The sequence below is a fragment of the Triturus cristatus genome, chromosome 1_1 (genome assembly GCF_964204655.1).
Source record: "Triturus cristatus chromosome 1_1, aTriCri1.1, whole genome shotgun sequence".
NCBI lineage: Eukaryota > Metazoa > Chordata > Amphibia > Caudata > Salamandridae > Triturus > Triturus cristatus.
In genome coordinates this window covers 143,405,674-143,419,005 of record NC_140579.1, presented here as the reverse complement: position 1 = coordinate 143,419,005, position 13,332 = coordinate 143,405,674, and the positions used below count along the sequence as shown (strand labels likewise).

The 13,332-nt window shown below is 45.0% G+C and overlaps 1 protein-coding gene across 7 annotated transcripts in view; it reads right to left on the bottom strand.

Moving 5' to 3' along the window:
- Positions 1-10,942, bottom strand: part of LOC146869855 (uncharacterized) — a 164,924-nt gene extending 153,982 nt beyond the window's left edge. For all 7 annotated transcript variants that reach the window (XR_014967845.1, XR_014967843.1, XR_014967853.1 and 4 more), the window contains exon 1: positions 8,833-10,942. The gene's annotated coding sequence lies outside the window, so the exon portion shown is untranslated. The remainder of the gene's footprint in view (positions 1-8,832) is intronic.
- Positions 10,943-13,332: the final 2,390 nt, after the last annotated feature.

The following is a 13,332-nucleotide window of genomic DNA, read 5'->3' as shown; positions in this document are numbered from 1 at the left end:
GCGGTGAGTGCGTGGACACAACTCAGCCTGTTCTAAAATTAGAGGGATTTAAGTGTGAGCCTTTCCTTAGCAACTCATTTACTAAAACTCAGATATAACTCATAAAATGCACTTGATTAGCAAATACATACATTTTGTGGACATTACTGATTGGGTTAGAAAGTGTACAATTTATTAAGGGTGAGAAGACCCCGTGATTGTGAAGAGAAACAAAAACCTGGTGCTTTATAACCATCAAATGTTGAAAGGTAGCATGCTGATAATTATTTGTGTATGGGTGCATCAGCGTCCAGTACAATACACAAACCACCATGTACATTAGGAAATTAGTCAGTTTTTATCTGCATCAATTCAAATATTACATCATTGCTGATAATTGCATAAGTACTAAAGCTCGTTTCATCACAGCACAAGCCACATGCAAAAATACACAAACAAGCGGTGTAGAGAGACAGGAAATGTGGCTTCTGTGCCCGCAATAAACCGAAAAACTCCTTCTTACAACAGCCGTGGGAGGTGGCACCTAGTGCACAGTACAATGCCAGCAACTTAGCTTAAATATGTTTTTTCCCAAATCACGATATATCATTACATCTTTCGCTCCAAACTGACATTGTCACATTTGTGGGTCTACTGTGTTCCTTTAAGCCCTGCTACCTCGCCTGCAATAGGCTTGCAGATGCTTGGGTGCTGTGACTAATATGTAGAGGAAAGGGATCTGGTCAGTGGTAATGTGAAGAGTTGCGAATATTTGATCATTATTATCAGTAATTCTGCTTTTCAGATAATTACTGAGGCAAAGGAGATTCCAAGATAGTGGTTCACATTGGCTGGCGTCTTTGAATTTTAAGTACCGGGGTGTGAAAGTTTCTTAAGACTGTGGGCACGCAACCCTCTCCTTTGAGGGTAGGGATGTTCATGGCTACCTCGCTCCTGTAAGCTACAATGATGTGCTTATGATGTGTATATTTCTGAGACATAGAACTATAAATCCCTGTCTTTAGTCAATCATGTTTTCAGAGCATCTAATGTCTTTATACTGCCCAAGCTTTGACCTAGTGCAGACGGTGTAAAAAGAACAATTGATCAACAGAATGTTGAACAGTGTCATACATTCACCCCAGTACAGAGATCTGGGCCTAAATCCATTGCTGTTTTGCTCACCATGCCATTCCAGTTTAAACCCAGCCATATGCAAATCAGTCTTAACTCTGTGCCCCATGAGAACAGTCCAGCCCAAACTGCCAAGCTAGGACCTCCCTGGACTGGAAACAAGCATCCTAGGACCAGTTTCGGGGTTTCACCCCATATCAGCCAGGCTAGCTTGACTCCAGTGGCATGGAGAAAACGGGGCCCACGTCTGGGCATACCCGTCCCACTCGAGGTGACAATTGCAAAAAGAACAATTGATGGACAGAATGCAGAACAATGTCATACATTCACCCCAGTCAAGACGGATTTGCATATTACTGGGTCCAAACTTGGGTGGTGTGGTGAGGTGAGCAAAAGAATGATGGATTAAACCCAGATCCTTGTGAATGTATGCATTGTCCAGCATTCCGTCCATCAATTATTTATTTTGCATATGTCGCCCTAAGCGGGAAGGGTATGCCCAGACGTGGGTCCTGTGCTCACTACACCACTGGATTCAAGCTAGCCTGGCTGATGAAGGGTGATGCCCTGAAACCGGTCCCAGGATGCTTGTTTCCGGTCCAGGGAGGACCTGGCTTGGCAGTTCGGGCTGAACTGTTCCCACAAGGAACAGGGTCAAGACTGATTTGCATATGGCTGGGTCCAAACTGGGGCGGTGTGGTGAGCAAAAGAATGATGGATTCAACCCAGATCCTTGTGACTGGGGGTAAATGTTTTCATTGTCCAGCATTCCGTCCATCAGTTTTTTCTTTTGCTGGAATAATGTGTCATGGAGTGTAGTGCATTTATGTGTATTGTTGGGATGTGGCATAGAATGTATTTATGTGGGGTGTTTATGTTGTACTGAGTAGAGTGTAATTATGTGAAATGTAATTATGTGGCACTGCGTGGTATTATTTGGAATGTAATTATGTTGTGTGGTTTAGAATTGCGTGGCACTGAATTGTGTTTGGTTGTGAAATGCTGTGGGGTGGTTTGGAGTTGTATTATGTGACATGGTGTGGAATAGTATTAGAAGGTGTGGAATTATGTGCCGGTTGCGAATTTAAATGTATTTTCTGGAGTGAAATTATGTATTTTGGAATGTTGTGGAGATTTTCTGTAGGACCGTAGCATGCTCAATGTAAGGTGGATTCTGGTGCCTGAGGTTTGATCCTCTCTTTTAGTTTCCTTCCTAAGTCACCTCCCTAGTTATCTTTATGCTACAGCTTTACAGATAGTCAACAGTGGTCTATGGTGCATTAGTGGCGTAGCATGGTCAGTAAGTTTCAGAGCCCATACATCTTGACTTTGCAGAGGTTTACAAAAGCGAATGGAACAGTTCTCAACTTTCCTGTATGTATCTTATTGACCACAGAAACACGAAAGGCTAAATCATAATGAGTTTTAAAATATGGAGATCTATCATCTCTGAGTGAAATAAATCACAATCCACAGCACCAGAAAAGTAGATGCCATGTGATGAGACAGATGCAAGCGTTCACAAAGACACATATGGAGACAGAAAAAAGTGTGCAGAGACTGAAGCAAGAATGCACACCAACACAGGCAGGGCAGCAGCTGCGAGTATTCAACCTCGCAGTTTGGATGGCAAACTGTTCCAAAGCTTGGCTGTAAGAACTGTGAATGAGCTTCCTCCGCAGCGTGCCTTCAAGAACTTAGGAATCTGCATTGAACAAAGGTTATTAGACCTTAGTACTCTCTCTTGGGTATATGGGGTCAATGTTCTTCAAACAGTGCAGGGCAAGTGTAGGACTTGTAAACGGTGTCTGTGATGAGATGGAGTGAAGTGGTCACCCTCTGGTACTTTCTGCAGAAATCCAGACACACCGTGTGCACTAGCAAACAAAAAAGAGATGATGACAGGAGCGCTAAATCTTTTCTGACACTCACCCCCAGTCACAGATCTGGGTTGAATCCATCATCGTTCTTTAGCTCACTTTGCCACACCAGTTCAGACAGTCTGACCCTGTGCCTCATGGGAACGCTCCAGCCCGAACAGCTAAGCCAGGTCTTCCCTGGCGCCGGAAACAAGCTGGGTCCGTTTTCGGGGTAACACCCCTCTTCAGCCAGGCTAGCTTGAATTCAGTGGCAAAGTGAGCAAGGGACCCACGTCTGTACATACCTTGCCAATTTAAGGTGAACAAAGCAAACACAAAGAGAAGATGGACAGAGCGCTGAAACTTTTCAGACACTCACCCCCAGTCACAGATCTGGTTTGAGTCCATCATCGTTCTTTAGCTCGCTTTGCCACCCCAGTTCAGACCCATCCATATGCAAATAAGTCTTGACCCTTTGCCTCATGGGAACAGTGCAGCCCGAACTGCCAAGCCAGGTCTTCCCTGGACTGGAAACAAGCTTCCTGGGATGGTTTTGGCTTAACACCCCTCATCAGCCTGGCTAGCTTGAATCCAGTGGCAAAGTGAGCAAGGGAACCACGTCTGGGCATACCCTGCCAACTTAGGGCAAACAAAGCAAACACAAAGAGTTGAGGGACGGAGCGCAGAGAACACAAATGGGTGAGCATGTATGTTGGTTGCTGAGGTCATGAGAACAAGAGGCTTCTTCTATGGCGAAAGGCAGGGGTGACTGAATCAGACTTCTCTGCCACCACAATCAAACATTACTCAGGAGCAGTTAAGTTCAACTATACCAAAGGAAAACGTACTGGAACTCTACTATCTCATGTTTTGACGCTTGTACATAACATTAGTTACATAGTCCTGGCCTAATCGTGCTTCCTGTCCCGTTACATAAAACATACAACAAACTAGTCTCATAAGAGTTTATAATAATGTTCAAAATACTTCAAAGTTAACTTTCTGTTAACAACCCGACTTCCAAATATAGTTTTCTGTATTCCTAATGTTCTTTAATGCAATACAAGGAAGCAACAGGTCTTAAACAAAAGGAGATCCTAAATCCATGTAGCAAGGTTCGGACTGCAGCTGCAGTGGGCTATGAGGGAAGTTACAGCCAAATATTCAAGATGGCCGTCACGCCGCCTAAGGGACTAATTTAATTTTTGGCGGTTGAAGTAAGTACTGTCACCATGCCCAAGTACTTGACTCCCGCCATGCCGAGGGTACTCTGCCTGCAATATTTAGGGATGCCCGCTGCCCCTGCAGACATATCTAGCATTTCCAGTAATCACTATCACTGTGGTTCCTGGAAATGCATTGTAGGCTTGACAGAAGGCCCCATTAACATGACGGAGACATACATCAAACTTACAACTTTTTTTTATTCCAATGCAGGATTTTCTTTTAGAAAATGTAAAGAACAAAGATCTCCTCACCATGGTAGCATTCTCCCATGGCGTGGGGATCATTTAAAAGTTTTCACTGCTCCTTACTGACATGTTTTTCATGGTGATGATAGGCAGTGAAAAGTGGCCATGTGTACTCCCAATCTAAATAGCACATGCGGACACATGGCCAAACCTCTGACGCCCCTCACTCCATCAGGCAGTCGGAGATGTGTAGGGGGTGGCAGAGATGGAGTAGGCTCCGGTGTCTATACATTCAAGGTCTGCCCGACTCCAAATGCGGCAGGTGGACCTTTGGGGTGGCAGAAAGAGTACTCTGTCCCCATTGTGATGGAATACCCTTTTCACCAGCAAATAAATCAAGCTCTATGTGAGAGTTCATGGCCTGCTGGGAAATTAAGTTTGTTGTTAGGATGCTGTCCTGTAGTACGTTCTCCAAGAAAAGCCTCAGTCCAGACTTCATGGACACTCTGCAAGGATCGTCAGTCTTTCCACGGAAAGACTCAGAGCAAGAAGGTTTAGAGTATAGCTTCCTTGTATTTGCTAAGTTCCAAGCCGGTCAACACTACCTCGAGCTCTACTGTGGATTTCAGACAGTAAAATCCCAGCTGCAGCATTGCAAGAATGCAGGGGACCACAGGGAAACTTAACATTAAAGATGGCTGCTGCTATTCTCAAATGTCTTGAGAGTTCAGGAATCATAGCCAACGGTAGATCGTAGCCAATGGTAGGCCTTGCAGTGTCATTGTGCAGCATAACCTCCAAAAATGAAAAGCTGTTTGCCAAATGGTTATGATGTTCTTTGTACGCTTTCCTTCTTTTGAACTGAGCTAATGTGAGTCCATAGAGCATAAGGCTTACATGCTAGCAATGTAACAAAAAAGCAATCAACAGCAGACCAAGGTCAAGCACTTAAGTTCAATTATTTGTGCATATTTAGAGTGAGTGCAACATCTTCCAGCATCTGCTGTTGACGGATGCTATTTAAACAATAGAGTTCATAGAAAAAGAGAGGGAAGGTGCACTTCATCAATAGTTGTAGTAACCAGACACTTGTAATTCAGAAGTCTTTTTTCGTTTTCTTTATTATTCGAAGTTGATTGACATGGAAACGGCACACAGCCAACGCGTTTCGTTCCCTTGTGCCTTGGGAACTTCGTCAGGGCTGTAATAATCATAAAACCACCCATGAATACGCAATGATAACACAAACACATATATGACACAAAGTACATATTACATGGGAAGACATAATATGTGCAAAAAAGAGAAACCAAACATATACATAACGATGAATGTGTCACAAACAATCAAAAGAATCACCATTTAGACGAAAAAAAAAATATTAACCACAAATACAATGTGTTGATGACCCAAAATCAAAAACAAACGACATAAAATGAGCTAAAAGCACAAACAGATGAGACAAAATTTGATAAACGTACAAATATAAATATGTATATAAAAAAATGCAACAATAGATACAGACACAGTCATATTCCTTTTGACGATCAAAAACTGGCATTACAGCCATCACATATGCTATCTTAAAAGAAGGGGGCAAAGACATCTCCTTTTTGAGAGATTAGAAAGCATGATAAAAGAAAAATGAGGGAGAAGCAACATAGAGAAACAGAAGATGGACGAAGGAAAAAGGAAAAAGGATCTTATTTATATAGAAAATGAAAATAACAGTCAACGCAAGTAGCCAAAAACCGAAAACAAGGGGGGGGGGGGGAAAAGGGGCAGGGGGGGGTTGCGGGGGGGGGTGGGGAAAGGGAAAAAAAAGGGGGAGCTGCTCACCAATATAATTTCAAAAGATATTTGCGGTAAGAACCCCTCAATCCATGTGATGTGGATCCTTATATTTCCAAAGGATTCTTACGTACAACCAAAGCCCGCAAATGAGACCTGTGAACATGAAGCATAAGGAAGCTGCTGTCCAGTAGTGTAACATAAGACAGCTTAAAAAAGCATCACAATAGGACCATAAACAACACTATTGCACATTCTCTAATAATTAGAAAAATAGTGTCAGCCAAGCGTCTCACCTTAGTAGGTGTAAAAGAAACATCCAATATAAGGACACTTCGGTTATTGGGCAGTTCTGAGTGTGCGGGAATAATCCCAAGAATTATCTGTTGATAAGAAAGAAAGGGGCAGCATAGTGAGCAGATTAATTATATTGAAAACAGTCATAAAAGAAACATACTCCCTTTATGGTAAAGAGTGATGTATATTTTTAGAGCCACATATAGCTGGCGTGCTCTATAGTAGGATGTCACAATCTATATTAAATCCGAACCAAATTTCATTGTCCAGATATAGATGTAATTGACCTCTAGATTATGAATTCCTCACATCTGCCCCAAAATATCAATTGTCTATTGACCAAGTAGCGCTATGAACGGGCGAAATATAAAAGCTCTCAGCCACCATACTGTAAAATAATACCAATAGGCACCTAAAATCGTTATCCCAATGCGATGCACAAACTCATGTAGAAAAACGTTAAATAGAAACGGAAAAAAGGGGGGGGGGAAGCCCACGTTAAAGTCCAGGTCATCACGATATAAGAGAGGGAAGGGAAATCACATTTTGGCAAAACGGACGATAGCGATCAAACGTACACGCGTCCTTCTGCTGAGTAACAACATTTCACTTCCGAAATAGAGCCCGTCGTAGACGGCATGTATTAACACTATACGAAAATATCCTATGCCTGCCTGACATCGCTTACCTGTGTTTCGACAAGTGTCACCGTCACTGCTTTCCTTCTTGAATATCGGCAAACGGAGACAGGGAAGCATACTGGCTTTTAAACAGCGCGCCGGACAATCACATGACCGCATCCGCGTTGTCAAAAAGCAATAGAAAAAGGACAGTGATTGCGAGCCAATTTCACCAATCGTCGGCCATATTGGAGTGTCCAATAAACCGAAAGGGATCATAGCAGTTCACCGCAAGTGCGTGATTTTATGTAAAAAAATCCAACGGTCTAGGAACATAAAGTACCATTTTTGACAATCAAATCCACAGCACTATATAACTAAATGAAAATACCGTACTCAGTTTCATTAGCACAAACCGGAACACGAAAAAACAACATTTACCAACCAATCATTTCTTTAGGAATGCAGCCATGTCCAAAGATCAGACTGCTATAATGTACACGAAAAGGCTAGATTTGATCTCAAACCATTGCCTTAGACTTGCAAACATAATTAGCGATCAAACTGCCATAGTAAACACAAGAAAATAAAAGTATTAGTGCAGTCACCCGAGGCCCACGTTTATAAAGGGCATCAAGAATCGGAAAAATTGTGCATGAGTGCAATCACGAACGTAGTCCATGAATATATCTAGAAAAATAATAATTTTTTGGTCAAAATTAGGATACAATATAAAAAGGACGTTATTAGTATTTAGTCCCAAGTTTAAAACCGGATTTTATGTTCCGACCTCGCGAGCATATATGTATGTTTCATTAAAAGCTAAATGTCGATGGCATTTGTTAAGATGTCAGTTAAACACTATTAGATAAGATCTTATATATTGAGAAGAATAAGGAGAATAGAGAAAAAAAGTTAAGAATAGAGATCAGCATACGGACCCATTAAATAGGACATTCATTATGTTGGATGCATGACATTTTGTAATGAAGGGCATTACATGCATTACATATACCCCATACAGAAAAATACCTCAAATTATCAACATCATACCCATCTATCCAAGAAAATAATGTAGCTCTCTATCGGTATTAAGACCCATTGTTGTGGCCCGCAGACGACAAATCCACCTGGCCTCCTTTTGTCTAACCTGTAGTTCACGGTCACCGCCCCTGGCGTTGATGGGCACGTGATCTATCCCGTAGAACCAGAAGGACGTGTCATCTGGATGCATTTGTTTATAATGTTCACTTACAGGGTAACGGGTATCACCGTTAATAATGGCTGAAGTGCACCTTCCCTCTCTTTTACATGCTAGCAATGATTGACTCCTTTTTGGGGGTGCCTCCTTCACGTAACACTAGGTGGTATTCCTACTGCCATAATAAATGGCAATTAATCCCGGATACAGTTCTAGAGGGCTAAGAATAAACATAGAAATGAATGCCTACTAATATTGAAAAGGTGAATGTAATGCATGAGGCAATAGCAAAGTGTTGGGTGTAATCACTGAGGAAATTGTACTGCAGGCAGCACCTGGAAAGGTAACTGCATAGAGCGATAAATCAAAATTACACTTCAGCGATGAGTAGCAAAGATTTTATGACAAATCCCAAAGGGTTACATGTACTTTGAGATATGAGTAGGCACTATATTACTAAATAGATGTTAGTAAATAGATATATAGTAAAAAGATGCTAGCATGTTCTCCCTGAGAACTCTTGGAGTCTTTATACATACCTGGCAAAACAAATGATATCCATGGTTAAATCATGCAGAGTGGGTATTCTTCACCGTGTAGACAGGCAAAAGCAGATAAACCACATATAGAAAGCATGAGGTGCGTTAAAGTGGGCATCAGAGGATCATAGCAAAGTGGCAACAGTTCAATGGGGAAATTATATGGATTCTTTTCGGATACCCTGCAGCAGGTATTCCTATAGCATATTTCCTAGAGACTGCTAGTCCTGTTGCAGTTTAAATTGGGGTGAGTGCTATTCTTGGATCAGTTGCTTAAAAAGGCAGTATTGGGAAAGGGTCACTTTTTGGTGTTCTTGGCTGGGGCGAGTACTATAGAAGCAGTTGTGGCTTTGGTAGATTTGAGTGAGGCAGGTTTTACTGGGTTTTCTTCATCTGCCTCAGATATGCCCGAGTCAGGTGTCCGGTTGGTGGGTTTGACTGGTGCAAGTTCTATAGAAGCAGTAGTGACTTTGGTGGATTTTACTGGAGCGGGTTGCACTGGGGCCTCTTCTGCATCAGATGTGGCTGGCATAGGTGTACTTTTGGTGTGCTTGGGTTGAGCAAGTTTTATAGAGGCACTCGAGACTTTGGTGGATTTTAGTGGAGCGGGTTGCACTGGGGACTCTTCTTCTGAATCTGATGTGGCTGGGGTAGTTGTAATTTTGGTGTTCTTGGGTCGAGCTAGTTCTATAGTGGCAGTAGTGACTTTGGTGGATTTTACTGGAGCGGGTTGCACTGGGGCCTCTTCTTCTACATCAGATGTGGCTGGGGTAGGTGTTCTTTTGGTGTGCTTGGGTCGAGAAAGTATTATAGAGGCAGTTGAGCGTTTGGTGGATTTTACTGGCGCGGGTTTCACTGGGGCCTCTTTTTCTGCATCAGATATGGCTGGGGTAGGTGTGCTTTTGGTGTGCTTGGGTCGAGAAAGTATTATAGAGGCAGTCGAGCGTTTGGTGGATTTTACTGGAGTGGCTTGCACTGGGGCCTCTTTTTCTGCATCAGATGTGGCTGGGGTAGGTGTGCTTTTCGTGTGCTTGGGTCGAGAAAGTATTATAGAGGCAGTCGAGCGTTTGGTGGATTTTACTGGAGTGGCTTGCACTGGGACCTCTTTTTCTGCATCAGATGTGGCCAGGTTAGGTTTTTGTTTGGTGTCCTTGCGTCGAGCTAGTTTTTTAGAAGCAGTTGAGACGTTGGTGGATTTAGCAGGGGCTGGTTTTACTGAGGCCTTTACTTCTGTATCAGATGTGGCTGGGGAAGGTGTTTGTTCGGTGTGCTTGGGGCGAGCAAGTACTATAGAGGCAGTTGAAACTTTGGTGGATTTGACTGGGGTGGGTTCTTCAGTGGTGGTTTGCACTGGTGTTTCTTCTTCGTCAGATGCGGTTGCCTGGGTTGCATGTTGGCTAGATTTAACTGGTGCAAGTACTATTGAGACAGCTGAAACTTTCTTGGAATTGACAGGGACAAAGAGTTCTGTGGTGTACATGACTGGGGTGTGTTCTTCACTGGTGGACATGACCGCGGTGGGTACTTCACTGGTGTACATGACCGGGGTGTGTACTTCACTGGTGTACGTGACTGGATCAGGTTTTTCCGTGGGATATGTGACTGCGTCCTTTGCTTCCGTGGGGTACATGACTGGGGTGCGTGTGGTTCTGCCTCTCACATTTGCAACACGTGTTATTGGGGCATGTTTGGCTTGAGCTTCTGTGGGTATGAGACATGAGCGGGATGTCTGTGGGCAGGTTTTAATGCAGACAAAGCAGGGGCAATAATCATGCGCAGAAAGTGACGCACAGAGGCCTGTGTTCCCTATGGCTGAAGTAACTGCGTAGTTTACACTGGGGAAGAGATGGGTGTCAAGCGTGCTGTAAGGGCTGGCATTCCAGTCCCCTGGGGAATTCATATCGAAAGGGCTGTGTGGCAAGGGGCCACTGCTGAGATTACTGTAGCTAAGGGAGGGACAACAGGGGCATCCCCTTTCTCGACAGCAGTTACAGGTCATTATGACGGGAGAAGGCTACCTGAGCTAAGTATGGGTCATCTGCACAGGACACAGAGGAGAGGGAACCGGGGAGGGCTCGGAAAGGGCGGGAAACAGCACGCGCATCGTGCCCGGGAGAGGCCTGGAGTGAAGACAAGGCTCAGTGGGAGCGCGAGAACCCTGACGTGCACAGTGACGTAACAAGTACGCTTGGCCCGCGCTCCGTCAGGGGAACTATAACCAGCGGCCACGAGGGCAGAGGGAGGAGCTGCCACGAGAGGCGCTCGCCTCTCTCGGCCTACCGAGATCTGAGTCCCAGAGATTCAGCTAGTGTAGTGGTCCTGCGTTTGGCCGCCTCTCTATTTGGCACGACAGGGGGCGTGAGGTAACGCATCTCGCCCGTGCCACACCCACCCAGTGGTATCGCCCGTTCTCTCGCTCCGTCACGCGTCTCTCAGACGCACGCGCGCTTTCTCGGCCTGAGAATGGCCGGGCCCTATTCCGCTGAGGCGTTGGGAACCTGATCTTCTTTTTGATAAACTGTCGAAATAGCATACATGCCAACATTTCAGAAGAGCAAAGTGGGAGATTCTTTAAAAAAAATCGGGAGAATGGGGCCTTGAATCGGGTTACTGTTATGTATGGGCCTTGGAAGTGTGCTGCTGCAGGATCGGACATTTGAAACGCAAATGCGCGTTTTATTCTTACCTTTCAGAAGCATGGAGCGCAATGGCAGGCAGTGAGGCAGAGAGAGGGTTATGCAAGTGTTCTGCACTCACTGGCCTGTCAGGTTGCTGGCAGTGCATATACCAACCCCCACCCCGCCCCCTTCCCCCACACCTGTGTGGCAGCCCAAGCACAGACACACAGCCGCCCCTGAGTACTTCACAGGTCTTTTAAAGACCATTCGCTTGTTAATGAAGCTTTGTTGGTTTTTCACCCATTCTAGAGCCCCCGCATCGCCACTCTGACTATTACTGTTAGAATTACCACGTTACACAATACCAAGCCCTGTCTGCTGAAACCCCAAGGACTCGGGTTTGTGCTTGCAGGAATCGGGAGGGCGGGAGACTAGCCTTGAAATCGGTAGTCTCCCGCCTGAATCGGGAGGGTTGGCATGTATGAAATACGGGGAGGAAAGGTGTTTTGTCAACTTTTACAACGTGCGCAGCCTGACACGGTTAAAATTACTGTAATGTAAGATTTTACTACACATGTTTTTTTTCAACATACGCGAGTTCGAGATTCCGGCAGTTCCTTTGTAATCGGTTGACCTCAACAATCTTTGGCTGCTTCCATGTTTACAGCGGATTACTTTTATTTTTCAATCAACGTCCCCTTCAGGCTCCAGATTTTACTGTGTGGACCATGGATGTTGCCGGGTCTCGGATAACCAGGCCCAGGACTTTAAATGGGATGAAGAAAGTTGTGGAGGTCTCTAAAAATGGCGTGGCCTGTGCAGTTGGAGGTGTGGCCTAAACATTTAAACTACATTTATGTGATTCTCGCAGTGTCATAGTGGCCAAGGTTTCAAATTGCTTATGTGTGACAGTTTCACATTTTGAGTGTCATTCAACGACCATGAGTGGCACTTTCTCGCAAGCAAAAATTGAGCAATCATAGACTTTCACAAGCACTGGGGGGGGCCACCTTTGACCCTGCCCGCAGGTAGGTCACCCCCCAGCCGCCACACGGTCCTCCTGTGACGCTGAGAACACGACTGAGCTACGACTCCGCCGCCCTCTACGCACTCAACACCGGACGACCACCCGCCTGCCACCGAGCCACCCCTAAGCGCACCCACGGACCCTTCACCTGCCTAGCCTGCAAATTCACCTGCCTCCGTACCTGCACCCCACCCACCGGACCCAACACCAACGACAGCCACCTCAAGTGCATCCTCCTCAACACCCGCTCCGTCCACAAGCACACCATCGAATTCTGGGACCTCCTCGACACAACAACACCAGACGTCGCCTTCCTCACGGAAACCTGGATGAACGCCTCCTCAGCCCCCGACATCGCCATAGCCATCCTGAAGAACCGGGCCTTTAAGGGCCTGGCGGCGCAGGGCACGCCTGAAATCTCCGAGTTCACCTGCCTTGTTGTACAGAGACACGGAATACTCTGTTAGCGTAGAAAACCAAATTTATTAGCTGCAGCTACGCACAGTTATCCTAGAAGTACATCAGTGGTAGGTTCTCAGGAGACTGCCACTTTACTCCGTGGCTCACAGTCTTTTATAACCTTATACACCCAAAGAAAAACACTCCCCATGCACCAAATATTAGCCCATAGGAAAACATTCAAAACAAGGCACCATGTAACCAGAACATCCCCCTTGAGTCGTGTTCTTGCCCAACCCCATAAGTCAATCAATGACAGCACCTATAGGTCAATCAGTAATGGCAGGACGTGTTTGTGTGCTTCAAAGGACGACTTGCAAAATAAGATAATGCAGAGAAAGAATACCGATGGCCAACAGATAGTTGGGATAAGGATTAGTCAGTCTAGACAAGGAT